The sequence below is a fragment of the Peromyscus maniculatus genome, chromosome 6 (assembly GCF_049852395.1).
Source record: "Peromyscus maniculatus bairdii isolate BWxNUB_F1_BW_parent chromosome 6, HU_Pman_BW_mat_3.1, whole genome shotgun sequence".
Lineage (NCBI taxonomy): Eukaryota > Metazoa > Chordata > Mammalia > Rodentia > Cricetidae > Peromyscus > Peromyscus maniculatus.
Window position 1 is genome coordinate 56,385,298 of NC_134857.1, and position 19,469 is coordinate 56,404,766.

General features: G+C 39.7%; 2 protein-coding genes across 4 annotated transcripts in view; one reads left to right on the top strand and one right to left on the bottom strand.

The window, feature by feature from the left end:
- The window catches only part of Pdcd10 (programmed cell death 10), a 41,578-nt gene extending 39,997 nt beyond the window's left edge, over positions 1 to 1,581 (bottom strand). Inside the window, exon 1 of one of the 2 annotated variants that reach the window (XM_006972660.4) lies at positions 1,441 to 1,581. The gene's annotated coding sequence lies outside the window, so the exon portion shown is untranslated. The remainder of the gene's footprint in view (positions 1 to 1,440) is intronic. The other variant, XM_006972661.4, reaches the window with a different exon arrangement.
- A 375-nt stretch (positions 1,582 to 1,956) lies between these two features.
- Serpini1 (serpin family I member 1) overlaps positions 1,957 to 19,469 on the top strand; it is an 81,263-nt gene continuing 63,750 nt past the window's right edge. Inside the window, exon 1 of one of the 2 annotated variants that reach the window (XM_015990008.3) lies at positions 1,957 to 2,086. The gene's annotated coding sequence lies outside the window, so the exon portion shown is untranslated. Of the gene's footprint in view, positions 2,087 to 2,262; positions 2,424 to 19,469 lie in introns of those variants that run through there. The other variant, XM_006972662.4, reaches the window with a different exon arrangement.

Here is a 19,469-nt window from a genome sequence, read left to right on the forward strand (position 1 = left end):
TTAATTTACACAGCATGCCTACTAACTATAAATGTGCATGTTTATGGATATAATCTTATGAAGAAATCTTGTCTTCAATAAAAAACTTACAATTCTATTAAAAACTATCTAATATTATCTATCAGCTAAAATTAGTCACTTGTTTGAAACAAGTGCATTGCTTTTTACTGAATACAGAAGCATCATTTTTTCATTCTTTAACGTTAAGAATGAATTAAAAGTCACTGATGATGGCAAGAAAAAGAAAACATACAAGTGCTTGTTCTACTACTTATAAATGGAGTGAAGAAAATGAGGGAAAAGTAAAAACCTCACACCAAAAAAAAAAAAAAAGTCATTTCTGGTAATGACCATGTTATAACTTCTCCATGATTCTGCATTTAATTTTCACTCCATGAAAACATTAAAATGAGTAAAATAAGTTTTGTGAAAGTTTCACCCATACTTTACTCTTGGTTTTAGAAAATAGAAAAGTACTATTCTCGTTATGGCAATGCTGAGCTTATTGCTCAATATTATCTATCCTTTAAAAATGGCACTTGGAAGTTGACTGTTATCATTTAGTATGCCACAGAAAAGGGGGTAAATATCTAAGCTAAAAACGATCCTTCCTGTTTTAACAAAACGTTAAGAGAGGATGCTGTGGGAAGAATTTCACTCCACTTCAACAAACCAAATCTTCACATCCTAACGTTCCTGAGGAATGCACACACTACTTGGCAACTTCTTTTATCCGCTTCCAGCACTACCAACCACCTCCCCACTTTCTTTCTAGGCAGACAACTCTGGTCAGAACTTGGACTTTCAGCGGACTAGATTCTGGAGATCTGTGTGACCTTGGGCACGTCATTTATTTCTTTAGTTTCCTCACGAGCATCCCAAAGTGAAAGCGCTTTTGAGTACAGTTCAGAAGTAAAAGCATCTGACGTCTTAGAGTTAAAGGGGACAACCCTTCCTAGTTAAGAATTACCTCCTTAAAGAGGCCACATCAGGAAACTGAACTGAGTCGGAACTGTCAACACTGGCTCTCCTCTTCCCTCAAAGGGCATAACCCCAGCCACACCGGGAGCCGACTCCGGGGCTCCCACGCTCGCTCCAGGCCTTGCACAGCTCCAGCCTCACCTGCCGGGGACCCCACCCCAGCACATCCGCCCCCTCGGTCGGCGGGGACCCGGAGGCCGACCTCACCCTTCCCCTCCGCCCGCACCCACAGCGGACTTCCTGGAGGTGCCGGGCCGGGCCGGGCAAGCGGCATTTACAAACCAGCTTTACGCAGCTCGCGTAGAGACCTCGCTGACGCCCAGAGGGCCCCGCTCCCCGCCCGTCCGCCCGCCGGCCAGAGCCCAGCCCCAGCGCCTCCGCCTGGGCCCCCGCCAGACCCCAGGCCGCGCTGGCTGCCCGCGGAGCCGTGCGGACCCGAACCGAGAAACCTCGCCTTACCGGCAACTGAGGCACGGACTTCACTTCCCACCTTTGGAGCCCTCTTCAACTCCCGGATCAATTCACTCCGGCGACGCCGGAAGGACCCGAGAGGAACCAGGCGTTGTCCGGAATCCTGCCCAGCCGGAGTCGCGCAAGGCCCGACGGGGATTCGTAGTTCCGCCCGCCGATCCCGTCAGCACTTCCTGCGATCAGAGGACTACACTTCCCAGAAGGCGCTGCGAGAACGCCTAGGGCGATAGGTGGGGACACTTCTAGCCAATAGGAAGAGAGGTCCCCGCCTTTACGGGAGGAAGGGAGATGAAGAGGGAGAGAGCGCCCAGAAACGGAGGGAGGGCGGGGCCGACTCTCACCTGCACCAATCAGAATGCAAGGCCGGCCCTCAGACGCCGCGCCCACCGGTGGGCGGGGCTGGCGGATGGGTGGAAGGAAAAGGGTGGGGGACCAGAGGTGGCCAGCGACCGGCAGCTTGGGCTGGGTCCTTCCTGGGGCAGAGGAAGCCTCCAGGGACTGGAGGGGTGGAGGAGGGAGGGTGAGGCGTGGGCTCCGCTTGGGCCGAAGCAGCGGTACTCCCCAGGACAACCCACCCCGGTGTCCCCTGGGCCAGCCCACTGAGAGGGCTGAACGGGACCGGAGGAAGCGCCAGGTGCGACGCAGGGTGGGGGGCCGGGGGTTCGGAGGGGATCGAGGCGGAGCGGACCGAGAACCAGGACCGGAGAGACCACTTGCTTCGGTACCGCTTCGCGCCGCCTGCAGCCCGGGCTGCGCAAACGGCAGAGGGAGGAGCCCGAGCCCGAGGCTCGGCCAACGAGAGGAGGGGAAGGCGGAGCTTGGGGCTCAGTAGAAGCCCAGGCTCAGCCGGGTCTGTAGTTTCCCCGGAGAGAGGTAGGAGCAGGAGCCCGAGCGAGCGAGCGAGCGAGCGATCGCAGCCCGCCCAGCTTCCTCTCCAGCATCCCGAGCCCGGGATTGCAGGTGTGCGGGAGGTAAGCGTGGGTGCCCTTTGCCGACGCCAGCATATCGCCCGGGGGAGAAAGGTTTCTGACAATAGGAACGCCAGGGCAGAGCTGGAAAGAGTGCTACGTTGTCTTAAGATAGCGGCGCAAACCCTTTCCGGGGAACGAGGTACAATTTTGGACTTTAGTAGGGAGGAAAAAAGCAAAAGGTAACTCCGTCTGAGGTTTGAAGGGCGCGGTTAGTGGTTTTGTTTTGAGTTGCACCATTAAAACTGATGTGGGAGACCGCAAGATTGAAGAAAGCCCTGTTAATTGAGAACCAGGTGGACGGTGTCTAGGATAGGTGCGTAGCTGGTAAAAAGCAAAAATGTCATTGATCTAAAATCACTTCGGAACTATTTCACTAGGAAGATAACTTTGTTCTCTTCAGTACCTGCCGCTTGTGTTGGCTTATCTTATCAGATTGTTCTGCCACGGACCTGTTATCCAGGGTGATTGTATTGCAGGTTCCTGGGATTGCGAAAATATCTAGATTAAAGGAGCAAATGATAAGATAGAATGGGTTCAGGCTGAACCTATCGTTTAGTGTAACTTTTACCGCGATAATGAGAAAATAAATTTAAATAGGTGGTTATTCAGCGTTCCTTCCTGCTGGCGCTGGAATATTGAAACAAAGACCTGGATTCAGCCTACAACAGGAACATATGGTGTACTTCATCGCTGCTCCTTAATCTCTCATTTGTGTCCGGTAACATTTGCTCGTCTTTTTAAAACAGGAGTACAAGGGAAGCTGTATGGAGGAGCATTCCTCTGTTGGAGAGACTAGGTGTAAAATGATAACCTTTAGTATGTTATAATGGGTTCCGACTTTAGAGATATATAGTATCATAAAATAGTTCATTCTCATGTGTATACTTTTTAATGTAAGTTTAATAAATGTGGGTGGAATTATGTTGAAATACTTGGTGAAGGTAATAGTCTTCCATACCTCTGTGTAACTAGGACAGATTACAGCCTTTTCATTTTGGAAAAGTACTAAGAATCTATCAGCTTAGTTCATTTTCTTGTTGTTACATAGTGCCCGAGATTATATGCCTATTAATGATAGTACCATATTGCAGCAAATCTGCTCTGAAATGCCTTTATTATGACAGTTGACTGTTCATAGAGTGTCAGAATACTTTAGATTTTTTAAAGAATGATCAATAAGATCCAGTAACTACCTTCTATCTTCTTCTGTTGTTGTGCTATTCTGATTTACTTTAGGGTTTTGAATTTTGTTTTTGGAATGCACACAATTGCCTTTTTAAGATGACTGGCTCAAAGGTATTCTCTCCATGGCTTAAGGTTCAGTTCTACTGAGGGCTGCTACTGATGAGAAATCTACATCACTGAGTTAATTAGATCCTTCCCTCCCACATTCTCTTATCATATGCCAAAGAACTGTGTACACAGACAAATCTTAAAAAATAAAAATAAACACAAACAAAAATATCTAGGCTTAGATTGACGATCATGTGAGTATGAGAAGATGCAAAGAGCTTGTAAGAGAAAAAGCAACAGAAGCCACTAAACTTAGCAGCCACAGTAAGGATGGATGTTGTTTCTGGTACACTACTGCAGACCTGTTAATTGCTGTAGCCATCTAGCTGGTGTGATCTCCAGACCATGATTTGGGGAGAGCAAATGTGATCTGGTGGTTTAGTTACACTTGGAAAGGATTGTGCTTGCCCTTGTTATTTGTGATGTAGGTGCATAGTCCTGAGTCAGAGTCTTGGATGCTAAGGCTCTACTGCTGATTCATCTGGAAACTGAATACCTGTTGTCTCCAGCTTATTCCCTCCACAGAGTGATAGTAGTTACTTACATGACTGCTAATGAAGTTCTTTCAGAGCCTTTATGAGAAGGACCTTTTGAAAGAACTTTTGATGGAAATCAGTCAATAACCAAGAAAATGGATAGAAGATAATTGACATGAAAACAGCTGAAATGTAGATGCATTTTGAATCTCACCTAGCTATATACATCTTAGGTATGAGATGTCATAAGACTAAAAAAAAAAAAAAAGATTGCATTTTTAAAGTACCTAATCTTTCCCTGTTTTCAAGATTGGATCCTTTTAAGAATTCAATGGGTGAGATCGGGTTCTTGTGTCAGTTTGAGAGTGAGAAGACCATGTTTCTTTATGAGAGCAAATCATTAGCATGATTATCATACTTGGACAATTATTTTTCACCTTGAACCCTTCATCCAATTTAATTGATGTTCACATTCTATTTCAGATAACCAGAAATGTTTTATTGGTTAGTGTTAGGAAAGGCCATTCAATGTATATAAAGTATCAGCTATGATTAAAAAGCAGGTTATCCTACTCATCTCATTTTTTGCTGCTTATGCATAGCTATGAGTGAGTATATGGTATGAAAAATGCAAATGTTTCAGTTCTATAGAAACTACTCAGAGATGACTCTCCTTCAGCCAGAAGACTTGGTTAATTTCAAAGAGCATTATTTTTAGGACCTCTCATTAAATGTAATATTCTGACTCTAAGCCTACTGAGTCAAAAAGTTGCTAGAATACGTTTCTAGTGGGAGGCTTGGTGACTGTCTCTGACACAACAGAATAAGTACATACAGGTTCAAGAGCAAATGGTTTTGGTGTGAATGGGGGACAGGGAAATAGATTTTTTTTTAAATGTTTGAGCAGCATACATTTGGCATGAGAGAAAAGATGCTGGATGTTTTGTGTTCATGTAAGAGAATATGACCTTCCTTTCTCAACCACTAATTTCTACAGACCTACAGACATTACTTTTTTACACTGTGAGTCACTATATCATTATTACATTAAATTTTGAACAGTTGTAGGTTATGAAGGCAGAACAAATACATGGTATTATTTGGACAAAATTTTTAAAAGAAATGAAAACTAAAGTGATATTTATTCCCTTAACAGAGCTACTTAAACACACAATATAAACAATAACCAGTTTAGATTTTTACAAAATTTCCTAAGGTTAAATACTGGTTTGGGGATCCAGATCAATTGTTTATTCAGATAAGGATTTGTTTCGCTTTTTTAGTCTTGCAGCTAATATTTTCCATATCTCATCCTTAAAATTTGGGTAATTATGTTTTTTTCTATTTTTATAGGATGTATAATCATTTTCATACATATAGAAGTATTATTATATTTTTATTGTCATTGTCAGTACTGGGAATTGAAGCTAGGCTCTCAGGCGTGATAGTTAAACACTCTACCACTGTACTATTAGCTCATTAAATTTGGAATTTGAAATCTTCGCAGGCTTTTCTTTGTTTTTGTGTGATAGGATGTTACTCAATTCCTTAGGCTGCTCTTGAAATTTTGACCCTACTGCCTAAATTCTCCAGGAGGCTTGGGTCTTGGAAGTTAGAGCATTAGGCTCTCCAGACCAGGTGCTTCTTTTCTAGCTCATGTTGATCTGGAGCAAATCCTATCAAGGTCAGCAGAAGGAAGCTGCACTGTGACCACCCACTCAATTAGACATGTTGTGCAGTGTGGGAAGTATACAGTGAGACACTTGTATTTCCATAGATAAGACAGTTGATCCCACCCAGTGGTTACTGTGTAAGTTAGTTATTCTGAAAATGCCTTTGTTCTGATTAACTATTCAGATGTGTTGATTCGAACCAGATTTGATTCAGACTTTGTGGACTGCAAAATTTTATCTACAGTTTTGGGTGACAGGATTTCTAAATTTATTCCAGAGGCAGGAAATATGGTTGAGATGCGTGACACTACCAGGTCATGCTCCCATGGTGGACATTTCCCAGCCACAGGCTCACCTCCATTTGCCATCAAGCCTCTGAGAAAGATCTTTGCTAATGTCTTCCTTTTAAATCTGAATTTCATTGTGTAAAGTCTGAATTTGTTCTTCAGTTTCTCTAGTTATTTTTTTCTACCCCACCCTCAAAAAGAGGAAAGAGGGCCTCCTGTATTATTTAAGCATTTGTAGAATTGGGTGTTTGATACTTTTGACTTGACATTTTAGAAAAATATAATTTGGTTTGTGTCAGAATTAAAAGTTGTAAGGTTTTTTTTTCTCTTTTGTTACTATACACTTGGTGAATGATAGTTAATTATAAACAATTCTTTGATAATGAAATTAATAACAGCAGCTATTTAGCTGGCTATATTTGTTTTAGCCAACATTTGCTAACATGCCGATGGATATAAATTAGCTTGGAAGTGATGATTAATCTTCCTATTCCTTTGACACTCACATGCTTAGTACTGTGCTCCGTATTGTTAGATGAGTTCATAACTGCCTTGCTCATCAGATATTCAGGATCTTCAGGACTAATACTGAGTTTCATTGGCTTTTATATGTATGCTAAGAACCTTATACATAGGCCATGTTTAATAGTGGTAACGTGTTCAGCTATTTGCCAAGCTATTTTATCATTTTACAAACAAGTTCAACTAGGAAACTTCACTTTGCTTAAACATCTGATTTAGCACTGAATTCAGCTCTCTGCCACAACAGTTGTCTATACTGAGCTCAGAATAATCATTGCTGTCTTTTGTTGGATTTCTGAATGAATAGAGCACATATTATCATTAACCTAAGCCTAACATGGTATATGCTTTAGTTAGGAATTCATGCATGGGATGCCATTTAAAGATCTTCCGCTCCTTGCCTCTAGAATTGCATTGTTGTAAAGATGTCTTTAGCTTATATTACCCCCAAATGCATATGTTTGTGTTTATGTGTGTGTGTGTTTTTCTTACCTATAGAAGTACTTACTGAAAATTAGATGAATATAGTATGAGGCTTCATCTGGACTGGAATTTAGTCCTTAAAATACAACATTTGTTCTATTATAGCAAAAGGGTTACATCAAGAAGGCTATAGTAATACTAATTAAAATATAACATTTGTTCTATTTTAGCAAAATGATTACATCAAGAAGGCCATAGTAAGACTAATTTAACTGAGTGACGCATGTGTTTGTTACCTTGGAGTTGTCACCAGGAAGGGATGACTTTTGAGACCTATGCTCAGTACTGGCCTGCATCATTTGGCTGTGGAAGCTTGAAATGCATGTCAACTTTGCTACCATTTGAGCCCCTTTGTGGTTTAGCCTAGGAATAGTGCTTAGAGCTCCTTACTAACTTGTAATTAATGTGATAAGGCAAACAGAATTTACTCTGCCTTAATAAGCTCATTTTTAAAAATATATTCATTGTTTTTCTTAGACATATCTCAACCAGAATTACCAGTAACTAGTTCACATTGGTCAGGCTAAGAGGTCAGTGAGTGCCTCTCAAATGTTGTCCGTCTCTCTCCTAGCATCTTGTTTTTGTTATTGTTTTTCTGTTGTTTTGAAATGAGAAGAGATCACTGGAAAAGTTCTCATATTTTTCTCCACTTGACCTTAGCCAGAAATAAAACAAATGATTGATATGTTGCCTGTATTAACTTTCTTTTGTTCTTTATTTTAAGATAGCATTTCTTGTTCCCCAGACTGGCCTGGTACTCAATATATATCCAAAGATTATATTAAACTCATGATCCTCTTGCCTCTACCTCCCAAGTGCTAGGTTTATAAGTTTAGGCCACCACACAGCTGTCCTATGTTTGATCATCTAAATTTTGTTGGGTTATAGGTATTTTAGCACTGTTTGAATTGAAGAAGGAATTTTATTTTTTCCATCTCTTAGTAAGATGCTATTATGAAGTATAATATGAAGTATCATGCTATTACAAAGTATAATACTAGCCACTCACTTGAATTAAGTTAGTTATTGAAGCGTTTAATAATTGTACTCCTCAAATAACAGTTTAAAATCTTTGAGGCAAGCAATATATATGAGGTATATTCAGCCTTCTAGTTAAGAAGCCTCTATCTAGTTATCTACATAGATTTTTAATTGCTTACATATATTAAAATCATTTAATCTGTCTTTAAAGCAGTTTAGATCATGTATGATGAGTCCTCTGCCATGTTCTACCACATGGAAGTCGGATGACATATTCTTACAGCTGGATAACAATGTTGTATTTTTTGTTTCAGGTAACTCAGGAAACTTAAAAGGTTATGAGGTCTTACACAAAAGGTGCACAGGTGAAATCTGTCAGAAAAGGTGTTTGGTTTAGTTCCTGTATTTAACGTCTCTGTGTTCCTGTAAAGAACTCGAGCCACTGAGGTGGTTGAGCAGCTAAAGGGTCCTTGCTGCCCAGCCTCAGGACCTGGCTTGGGTCTCGGCCTCACATGGTAGAAGAGAGACCTGACTCTGAAAGCTGCCCTCCGAGCTGTGTGTGCTCATGGCACTCATGAATGTGCACCCCCACACACCCACCCACCCACCTACATACATGCATACACACACACACACACACACACACACACACACACACACACACACACACGTATGCATTCATGAAATACATATATACAATATAAAATTATAAAGGATTAATAAGAACTACTCGAGTATTTTGTTTAAGACAGGTCTCACTAGCTCAAGCTGCTCCCTAACTTGCTGCATAGCTAGGGCTGACCTTGAGCTCCTCTCCTCCTTCTTCTCCTCCCCCTCCTCCCCTCCTCCCCTCCTCCCCCTCCTCCCTCTCCTCCCCTCCTCCCCCCTCCCCCTCCTCCCCCCTTCCCTCCCCTCCTCCTCTTCCTCTTCCACCTCCCCAGTGCTAGGATTATAGGCCAGTTCCACCCGGGCCTGACAACTGCTCATGTTCCACAAAACATAAAAGCAGATTAGATGATTTAGAAATGGAGAAAGATTAACAGAGTCACCAATTTGTATATATCATCTGGCTGCTATTTGTCATTATGCTAAACTGATGACTGATGTCAGCTTGAGCTCTGATATTTTGATCCTCAATTATTTGAGTGGATCAGTTGTTTTAAGGGTGTGGGGGGGGGCGCCATGTTGGGTAAATTATTTGAAAGTAAAGTGCATTTAAACTAACAACAAAAACATATTTGGGCTGGGCAGGTGGTTTGGGGGGTAAAGGACTTATTGTGTAGTTTGAGGATGGATTACATATCCCCAGCACCCACATGAAGCTGAAAGCTTTACAGGTCAGTAATCTGTCTTAGTGCTCCTACTCCGAAATGGGAGGCAGAGGCAGAAGAATATCCACCCTTGCCTACCTGCAGTACAGTGCAAAGACAAAAGTGAGAAGCCCTGGCTTAAACAATCCGAGGTCAGCTATCTGAGCAGTGCCTGCCACACACTCTGTGGCACATAGTGCCTGCCCCCCCCCCCCACCACCACCACCACACACACATGAATTTAAAAGAATGCAAATCAGTTAATAGTAATGTCAAACCAAACATTTTGCAAGACATGGTAGCCACACCTTTAATCCCAGTGTTCAGGAGACAGAGGCGGGCAGATATCTGCAAGTTGGAGGCCAACCTGGTCTACCTAATGAGTTCCAGAATAGCCAGGGCTATGTAGTGCTTCACTGTCTTCAAAAAACATAGAAACAAACACCCAAAAAACTGTATTCCCAATATGTTGCCCCCAAGTATTTAAGAATTTAAAAACAAACGTCTCAATAATAAATATTTTCAGCTGGAAGTTTTAGGCAAAAAACAATAGGATTTATTTTACATTCCTACTTTATTTATTTTAAGAGCAGCAATCCAGAGGTGAGTAGACTTTGCTTTTTGTGCAGAGGCTCAGCATTTTCAGGATCTTTGACCGAGCAATTTCTCACATTTAGGTGTAAGGCAAACAAATCCTTTGCCCATCTGTCCAGGTATCACGTTCCAGTCCGAGGATGGAAGAATGGGGAATGAAGCTTTGAACCAAGAAATAAAAGCTTGGGGGCTGGAGAGATGGCTCAGCAGTTAAAGGCACTGACTGCTCTTCCAGAGGTCCTGAGTTCAATGTGGTCCGAGCAACCACATGGTGGATCCGTAAATGAGATCTGGTGCCGTCCTCTGGCTTGCAGGTCTATATGCAGACAGAACACCAAATACATAATAAATAAATAAATAAATAAATAAATAAATAAATAAATAAATAAATAAATATTTAAAAAAAAAAAAGAAAGAAAAGAAAAGCTTTCCTAAAGCCCTCCAGCAGATATCCACCATGCACCTCAAAGGAAGATGGAATATCAGGGAATTCTGGTATATGAAGTAAAGGGATGAAGTTGGAAAATGACTGGGGGGTAACTTTCAGTAGTGTCAGCCAGACTGTTCATTAAAACCATGTTAACTTTAAATTTGACTCTCATCCTTAGAAATTCAATGCTTTCTATTGGGATTAATCCATGGAGCCTATTTAATGATCAAAGGAATTTATTTGGGGATTAACTCACAAGACAGAATAAAGGAATTTCTCACAGGATCCTGAAAGGGTGAGGCATGGTCCAATGCGGTTCTCTAGCAAACTCTGCCCTGGTCTGTATCAGCATCCAAAACCACAAGGTAGCGAAGCTAAGAGAAAGCCACAAATGTGCATCCTAGGTCTTAAGGATCCCTGGTGGCCATGCCCCAAGGGCATGTACCTCAAGGTCATAGGCAGGTGTAACAGCTACCTGCTACCTTACTAGGGGCGGTGATTCAGGGTATGGCTCAAACAACCACCCACTACAGCTTTCCCCCAAGCTCACCTGGTACATTAGCAAAGTTTATCTTTCCCATGCCAACTCTCATCTGGGTAATTAGCAAATTTCAAGTCCCTGGGCAAAGAGAATCCTTAGAGACTGATGGCATCTCCCTCCAGAAAGCTACCTAGCCAGCAATCTAAAACCTTTCCTGAAGTTTTTCACTGAAACATTTTCTGTAAAATTTGATTATATTGTAATCTGCCTTAAAATATTGTAGAGTCTAAGTCTGTATGGACTGCATTCAATAATATGGGTTTGTAGAGCATGGTGATACACACATATTCCTAGTATTTGAGAGGCTGAGCTAGAAGGGTTATGAGTTTGAGGAGGCCTGCATGAGCTCCATGGCAAGACATTAACCCACCAAATAAATAATAAACAATAGTTACTGGTATTAGGATTGTATTTAAGAAGAGTTGAACGTTTGCTAAGCTGCCTGACAAGACTAAATAAGCAATTGCTTCCTAGAGGGAAACCATATAAAATTTGTTGCCATAGAAAATGGTATTATCCATTTCTAAAATATGAAATGTTGCCAACATCTACACAGTGATTACTATCTGCAGGATGATTCATCTGTACAATGACACATCCTGGACTTAGCAGTTGTGATGAATTATTCTTTCAGATAGGAAAGCCTGAGGAGAATTCCAGAGGGAGGAAATGAAAACAACTGAAAATTTCACCTGCATATAGACTCAATTTTACTGATGTTACTGAACAATCTTGGCCGTATTGTTGCTGTATTTATACTCTTTGTATCAATACTTTACTCCCATTTTACTTACCTATCAGGTTCCCTTATGAAAGTGGCTTTGGGGTGAGCAAGATTCCCAGTTAATGACCACATAAGTTTCTAAACTCTTAGTCATTCAGTAACATGGGATTGAGTATTATAGGAAGATAAAACAGAAAACTAATTGACTGCATGTCATAATCTGCCAACATAGTTAACAGAAAAAGGCAACATGAAGCACAATCATATGTAAATGGTCATGCAAATCACAGCTCTAGTATTATAATAGTATTTGAGAAACCTAAGAAGCAGGAAAAAATGATCTATGTAATCAAGGAAGATTGTAAAGAAGAATTTAGACATTATGATAATATCACTTAATTTCAGGGAATAACAAGCTACCAGCTACTCCTATAGATACATAGCTTTCCTTTGTAAGTAAAGTTTTATTAGAACACATCTATTCTCCTTCGTTTGCATATTGCTTTTTTTTTTTTTTTTTTTTTTGAGACAGGTTCTCTCTGTGTAGTTTTGGTGCCTGTCCTGGATCTTGTTCTGTAGACCAGGCTGGCCTTGAACTTACAGAAATCCACCTGGCTCTGCCTCTCGAGTGCTGGGATTAAAGGCATGGGCCACCTCCACTCGGCTCATATTGCTTTCTTACTGTGATATCAGAGTTGAACAAGGGATATACACAAGCCTAAAATATTTCATATCTGGTCTTTTTAGCAAGTCTACCATCCTCTGAGTATATCAGCTCTGTAGGCAGACAAAACTGGGCTTGGGATTTTTTTGTTTGTTTTTTGTTTTGTTTTTGTTTTTTTGCTCCATATTTATTGCTATATGATAATATCTTATTCAATTTCTTTAATTCTTAGTATGTGATGTATAATGGCTCAGTCTGTTTATGTTGGTATAGTATTTTGCTTTACCTAGCACTAGTTACTGCTCATTAAATGTTGCTTATTCAATATCAAATTTATTATGATTTATTATTTTAAGTGAACTCTAACTTTGGTTCACATAAAAATTTAAAACTATAAAATTCATTCCTCCTATGTCCAGGAAAAATGATCAGGAAACTAGAAATGTTATACTTTACCTGTAAGAAATTTGAAAAGCTTCATAAAGTATTGTATAGAGATAATTTACTTAGGAATCACAAACTAAGTATGAAGTCCATCTATAGTTAGGATATAGTTAAGGTTAAATATTGTAGTATTTTAGGAAATCATGAGAATTGATTTTTTAAGGGTAAAAATGCCTTCTTAGAAACAAGGGGAAAATAGTATTTAGAAGTAATCATAATGAGATCACTATATTACAAAAATAAAGGTTAGTATGAGGTACTATGACTATAGAGCAACAAATTAGGTAACCTTAATGTAACAGGCCAATAACTAAAGGAAAAACCATGAAAACTAAGGTAGAACTAGAAACAGTTAGAAATAATCTACCATGATGAAGGAGAATTTAATCCATATAATTGTAACATAAAATTTAACAACAGCACAGTAAAGATATATATCCTGGCTGCATATTGAGGCTGTCTCAAGCAAAATAATAATAATAATAATAATAATAATAATAATAATAATAATCCACAATATTTTTAGAAAAATAAGATGATAATTTCTATTTTTTACTTTATTATAAATAAAAAACAAACTTTGAAATAAATAAAAAAGTTACACCAAAGTTATCCAGACACAAATAATATATAAGTGGGTGAATTTATATACAGTTAGAATTGGAATTCTCTGGGAAGTTGTGAGGTTTCACATGAAATGTACTTATCCACCACCAAAAGAAAAAAAAAATCCATGACAGAATTAAACTAAACACACACACACACACACACACACACACACACACTTGTACATTGCCTGCATTCACTCTCATTTACCTATATTTGCTTCATGTTACACTGTACACATAAGGTACATTTGTTTACATATATACATATATTATTGTTCAGATTCCACATATGAGACAGAACCTGTCAGATTTTTTAAAGAATGCTACAAATTTCAGTGCTAAAACGATATTTAATTATGAAGGGCTAAATGTAGATTCTTAGTATCTGGAATAAGAGAAAAATATAGAACCTCTCAATTATGTTCGCTCTTCTAGTGAAGAGCCTGGAAAAGGCAAATAGAAAATTTCTTGATTAGAGCTGGGTGGTGGTGGTGCACACCTTTAATCCCAACACTCAGGAGGCAGAGCCAGGTGGATCTCTGTGAGTTTGAGGCCAGCCTCGGCTACAGAGTAAGTTCCAGGAAAGGCGCAAAGCTACACAGAGAAACCCTGTCTCGAAAAAAAAGAAAAGAAAAGAAAATTTCTTGATTAGAAACAAATAATGAAACCTATACTGGCAGTTGAAATGAATTTTGCATACACAAAACTCTAATAAGCACACAGAGAGAGAGAGAGACAGACAGACAGACAGACCGACACACAGACAGACAGACCTTGGAACATGCAGCTCTAAATGGGAGGTCTCCATCAAATCCTACCCCACAGAGCTCAGGGAACTCCAAGGAAGAGAGGCAGAAAGAGTGTAAGAGGGGATGGAAGACATCAGGTGAACAGGCCTCTAAATCAACTGAGCAAGGCTCATATTATCAACTCACAGAGATGGAAGCAGCAAACACAGGGCCAGATGGGTCTGCCCCAGATCCTGTGTATATATTATGGCTTTCAGTTTAGTATTTTTATGAGGTGAGTCTCTGATTCTTGTGCATTCTCTTGGGCTCATCTGTTGGTGTGCCCTGTGGTTTTTGTTTTACCTTACATTTTATTTTGTTATTTTATCTCTTAGAAGCCTGTTCTTTTCTAATGAGAGACAGAAAGGGAGTGGATCCTGATGGGAGGGGAGTGAGGAGAAACTGGGAGAAGTAGAGGGAGGGAAAACTGTTATCAGGACATATTGTATGAGAAAAGACTTTTCAATAAATGGGGGGAAATAGATAACATCATTAGAAATTTGGGGAATGAAATTCAAAAATCAAAATGAGAAACTGACAACTATAGAATCCCTTAAATCAAAAAGAGGCAGTTAACAGTCATTGACAAAAATCTGACAAAATTGAAACCTTTGTGTTCTGGCCTCTGAGAATACTACGCACATCCACTTTGACAAACACTTTGACCATTCCTCAAAATTTTAACCACAAAATTAGCATGTGACCCCAGTAATAACACTGTGGCAGTGTGCCCAGGAGAATTTGGGAAACAAGTTTGCATAAAAGTTGATTCATAGGCAAATCAAATGTATTTCCATACAGTGGAGTATTATTTGACCATAAGAATGAATGAAGTGTTGATAGATGCTAACATCAGTTACCATTAAAAACATGCCAAGCAAACCACAGGGTACAATAGGCCATTTTTTCTAGGGACTCTTTAGAACAGGCAAGTCCATAAAAACACAGAGTAATTTAATCATGGGTCAGAAGGTATAAAAATTGACTGTTAGCGCATTTCTTTACACACTAATGGAATGCCCAAAACAGAGGGGGTAGTGATGGTTTCTCAATTTCATGAGCCTGTTTTTTTTTTTTAAACTGATTGAATTGTCTATTATAAAAACATTTCAGTGTGGAGAGACATGTGAATATGAAAGACAGCCAATGCTACCCTCTGACCTCTGCATGCACACATGCACATTCATGCAAACATGTACAGCACATATGTGTGTACACACAATACAAATATAGTTATTAAACCTATCAAATAAAAAATGTAGAATCAATTTCAGGTAAAGGGGATTATTTTAATTTTGACACCCCTTGGCTGGCCAGGAAACCTATATTTCAAAGATCAGGCAGGAAAAGACTTCCCTATTATATTTAAAACCAAATTTATTTTTTTAATTATGAAAGGTAAATTGTATTGCAATGAAAGTGATTTTTAAGGTACTATAAAAAGGCCAACCTAAGGCAAATTATACAAAGTTGAATTATGAGAAACGCCAACAGGCAGATAAAAGTAATAATAAAGAAATCAGTCATTTGGCATCATTGGCAAAATTAATGAAGAAAGATTGGCATCTTTAAAAGTGGGGTTGCTTATTGTAATTTTGGAATGCCGGGGCAGGGCTAAAATTTAAGCAGACAAACTGAAGTGGAAGAACTCATTCTAGTAGTTAATTTTCCTGTGGATGCACCAAACTATGTGACAAAAGCCACTTAAGAAAGCGAGAGTGGCTTGTGGTTTGAGGATATGTACAGTCCATCATGGTGGAGATGGTATGATGGCAGGAGTTCGAGACTTCCCACCTGTAGTTTGGGAGCAGAGAGTGCTGAATACCAGTGCTCAGTTCACTTTCTCCTTTTTGGCTTGTCCTGGCTCCTCGTCCGTGGAATTATTCTCACTACCTTTAGTTTGAGTCTTTCCATCTTAATTAAGCCAGTCTCAAAACGTTCTTACACACATGGCCACAGATCTTGCCACATTGAGATATTAAACCATCACAATCAACTTGTCATGTCCTCCACTGCAGCACTCAATGACAGAAAGCAAAAGTGCAGCGTTCAGGGAATCCCGATGGAGTGTGTTTGTGTTTATGATTCCTAATCCCTTAGCTCAGCACACAGAAGAACAAGAGTACAATCTTCTCCTCATGCAAGGGACAATGCATGGTGGGGGGAGGCACAGAAAATAGCAGATGATACTTTGTTGCCCACGTAAACATGAATTCAAGATTAAAGTAATGAAACAAGATACAAATGTTTGCCACTTCTTTTCTTTAAAGTTACTTAGATCTTAAAAATAATTGTTTTACATGCAAACAAGTTGTTACAGTGTCAAAAGCCAGGAGCTGCCGGGCGTTGGTGGCGCACGCCTTTAATCCCAGCACTCGGGAGGCAGAGCCAGGCGGATCTCTGTGAGTTCGAGGCCAGCCTGGGCTACCAAGTGAGCTCCAGGAAAGGCGCAAAGCTACACAGAGAAACCCTGTCTCGAAAAATCAAAAAAAAAAAAAAAAAAAAAAAAAAAAAAAAAGCCAGGAGCTAACACTGAGATGTTGAAAGGGAAAAATTAATAATGGCCATATTTCCAGTCTCCCATAGTAGAAGAATGAAAACTGCTAAGATTAAAGAGAATAGTCTATGCCAAGCAAGCGATTAAAAGTGGAATTTTGCAGTTATTTTTATGATCACAGAAAGGGTACATGTTATGGGTTTGTGGTCAGACAGTTAACATGCCATGAAACATCTTATGGTCAGTCAATTCTCAGAGCAATGGAAACAATTTACAATGTGTGATTTACAAGATTATTGAGGAAGAACCAGTCCAAAAGTTGACCTCTAGCTAAGGACATAATCAGACTCTAACACTGTTTAACTAAAAAGAAAATGGACTCATCTGTCCCTTAAAACAAATAGAAACAAATTGCTACTGCCTATCTTTTAATGGGATTAGAAATTAAATTTGGTGGCAAATACATAATTGCTATGAAATAGGATATTTTGTGGTAGAAAAAAATCAATAGTAATGTGATAATGTGTTTGGTCAGCTATCCCAATCATTGGAAAACAGAAAAAAAATGTAAGAAACATTAAATTTATTTTAAAACAATTTATTTTTATTTAGTGTGTGTGTGTGTGTGTGTGTGTGTGTGTGTGTGTGTGTGTGTGTGTGTGTGACATGTTTGCAAGTGTCTGCAGAGACCAGGATATCAGATCCTCTGAGAGTCCCTAGCCTTTGTGAACCACCTGCGTGGGTGCTAGGAACAGAACCAGGGTCCTCTAGGAAGGCAGCAAACCTTGCTGCTGATTCATCTAGCCTCTGAGTCATCTCAGCAGCCCCCATATTAAAGTCTTTTTTCTACCAATGATGAAGTCAGTACATGCTTTTTCACATTTGTAGAGGATAATATTAATAACAAGGGATATGATCAAAGCAGAATATAAGCTTTAATGCAGGATGTCAGCATACTAAACCAATTATTACAACTATCCATGGTGTCATCCCTTCCTAATTTTAAATATAGGGTTTTGCTTTGTAGTATGGGCTATAGTTGGACATGAGATCCTCCTGTCTCAGCTTCTGGAGTGCTATGATTACAGACATAAACAAATGCCTAGCTTTAGTTTGCTGTTGAAGATTAAAAGCTCAGCATTTCTTTTATCATTTAATGAGACTGGGTCTCATAGCCAAGGATGGTTTGTCTGATAGCCAAGGATGTTGTGTCTGTCTGACTGGGGATGACCTTGAACTTTTTGTCTTCCTGCCTCTGCCTCCAGGGTGCTGGAATTCCAAGTATGTGCCTCCAGATCTGTTTTATGGTTGCTAGGTATTCAATCAGGGCTTCTCTTCATGGGTTTTAGGCTAGCCCCTACCAAATGAGCTGCATTCCTAGCATCCTGTTATACAGGTTTAAAGAGATAAAGTGAAATAAAGCAATACTGGGGTAAGGAAAAGAAAGGCAAAGAAGTAATATATAAAGGTTAATTTAAAAATTTAAAAAGCCATGGTTATATATGACAGGGCAGAATTCAAGACAAAAAGATTGAATTTTTCATGAAAAGAGAGTCGTTTATAGTGGTGACGGTGTATTACATTGTGAAGATACCATAGCATTGAGCCTATTTGTGTAGCTTATAGAGAATTAAAACCTAAAACAAGTTGAAAAATAAACATAACCATGGCTGTTGGTGTCAGATCTGTATTCAGTCAGGTGGAAGTAAATGAGCACACAAAGGGAACACAAGGTTATGAATAAAGAAAAGAGAAGAACAAACTAGGGGTGAGGCGAGGAGATAACAGTAGCCCCGTTGTGGTAGAAGTCATGTAGATCCAAGGGAAATCTGGAATATGGATTCAGCGGCAACTTTTGTCTTTCAATTGCTACAGGTCAGAAATCAACCCAGAGGTAAGTGTGTGTGGTTACTGAATGAAAATGCCCGTCTGCCACCATCCCCACCGTGCTGGGTTGTCCTGCCTGTGACCTTTATCGCCAATGGGATAGCAAAAACTGAGGAAGCATTGGCCATGGAAGTTATGAATGAGCAATAAGAACAACTGTGGAACAATTTATAATTCCAAGTGGTGAAGATGACAAAATGTGCTGTTTGATGATTTTTGCTCATAAAAAAAAACATGGTTATGAATTTAGATAAAAAGGGGTTCAGTTATGAAACTGAAACTTTGAAGCATTGAAATCGTTCTGTCTTGAAAAGACAATTCATCGGCAGTCACTTGGCGTCTTGTTGCAAAATAATGGCGCCTTGGACATGTTTACAACACTGTTTTAAAATCACCACTTGCTTTTTGATTAAAGATGTCAGTTTTGATTGAAATACCCAGCTTCATTTCCTCTCATTGTGTTTGTGTGTATTTAGTACTCTAATTTATCCTGTTTGGAAAATTTCATATTATGGTTTTGTATGCCTCTTCATGTCCACAAAGCATATTAAGACACCAGTGCTTTTCATGCTCAGAGTCATAATTCCAGCTAGCTAGCTGGCATGAATAATCCATCACTGAAAATCATTTATCATATGCGGTGGTGCCATGGCAATTGCTCTATTTGCCTAGACAGTCTTTTTTTTTTAATGTAGTGCTCTCTGTAGCTCAATGGTAGAGACCATGCCCAAAATACACAAGGCCCAAGGTTTGATCCCCAGCAGCAGCAACAAATACACTCAATATTCTACATATTTACCTCTTTTCCTTCTCATCAGCATGGCTTGGTAATAAAATCCTGTTA